This window comes from Acomys russatus, chromosome 5 (assembly GCF_903995435.1).
Source record: "Acomys russatus chromosome 5, mAcoRus1.1, whole genome shotgun sequence".
Taxonomy (NCBI): domain Eukaryota; kingdom Metazoa; phylum Chordata; class Mammalia; order Rodentia; family Muridae; genus Acomys; species Acomys russatus.
Genome location: NC_067141.1, coordinates 13,069,395 through 13,070,980, shown reverse-complemented (window position 1 = coordinate 13,070,980; position 1,586 = coordinate 13,069,395). Strand labels below are relative to the sequence as shown.

The 1,586-nt window shown below is 50.0% G+C and overlaps 1 pseudogene; it reads right to left on the bottom strand.

The window, feature by feature from the left end:
* Positions 1-408: 408 nt before the first annotated feature.
* Positions 409-819, bottom strand: LOC127188792 (40S ribosomal protein S17-like; annotated as a pseudogene).
* Positions 820-1,586: the final 767 nt, after the last annotated feature.

Genomic DNA, 1,586 nt, shown 5'->3' with positions numbered 1-1,586 from the left:
GATCAGGGGTGTGGAGAGTGGGGGTGTAAAGGGGAGAACTGGAAGACAGAATGGAAATCAGTAGAGGGGAGCATCTCTGGGACAAGGGAGGCTCTGGGGAGTTTATGGGGGTGACCCTAGCTGAGACTCCTAGCAGTGAGGGTTAAGGAGCTTGAAGTTGCCACTTCCTGTAGCCAGGTGGGACTCCCAGTGGAGGGAGTGGGACACCAACCCACCCATAAAACCTTTGATCCCAAAATTGTCTTACCTACGAAGGGTGTAGGGATAAAGATGGAGAAGAGATTGAGAGAATGAGAAACCAATGACTGGCTGGCCCAATTTGAGACCCATCCCGTGGGAGAGAGCCAATCCCTGTCACTATTTTTTTTTTCTTGTTTTCAGGTTTATTGAAACTATGACAGAACAGATTTAAGCGGCTCCACGTGGTATTTTGAAATTCATCCCAATTGTAGGCTGAGTGACCTGCAGGTGGGAGAGATGCCGAAGTCCAGAAGCTTCGGCACCCCCTTGGAGTCAGGATCTGTCTCAGTGATCTCCTGGTCTAGGGCTGAGACCTTAGGAACACAATTATCTCACCCCCTTCCCCTCTCTGTTCTTCTTGTAACTTGTCAGAGATCCCTCTCACAGGGCCTCTCTGAATCCACTTCCTCAGATGTGTGACATAACTGGCGATCTCGTTGCGGAGTTTCTTGCAGGGGATAATGGCGGTCTTCTCGCACACATGCTTGTTGGCGTGAAGTCATTACCCAGACACGTGTAATACTTCTCGACGATGACCTGGGCCACCTTGTTCACGGTCTTGGTGCACAAATGGCTCATGTTGGTGGGTCTCAATGAAAGAGCCCTGTCACTATTAATAATACTCTACTATGCTTGCAGGCAGCAGGAGCCTAGCATAACTGTCATCTGAGAGGCTTCATCCAACAGCTGATGGAAACAGATACAGAGACCCACAGTCAAACAATAGGCTGAGCTTGGGGAGTTTCGTGGAGGAGTGGGAGGGAAGGATAGAGAGAGCTGGAAGGGTCAATGACACCACAAGAAGATCTACAGAGGGCTGGAGAGATGGTTCAGAGGTTAAGAGCACCGCCTGCTCTTCCAAAGGTCCTGAGTTCAATTCCCAGCAACCACATAGTGGCTCACAACCATCTATAATGTTATCTGATGCCCTCTTATGGAGTGCAGGTGTACATGCAGGCAGAACACTGTGTATATAATAAATAAATAAATATTAAAAAAATAAAAGACCTACAGAGCCAACTAACCTGGCCCATGGGGGCTCATGGAGACTGAACCACCAACCAAAGAGCATGCGTGGACTAAGCCTACGACCCCCACCCCCACATATGTAACAGATATACAGCTTGGTCAACATGTGGGTGCCAAAATAATGGGGGTAAGGGCTGTCTATGACTCTGTTGCCTGCCACTGGATCTCTGTCCCCTAGCTGGGCTGCCTTATCAGGCCCCAGTGGGAGACGATGCACTTAGTTTTGCTGTGGCTTGAGGTGCCAAGTTGGGTTGATACCCCTTGGGGGCCTTCCCTTCTCTGAGAAGAGGAAGGGGGGGGGAGGTGTGAGGGTGAGA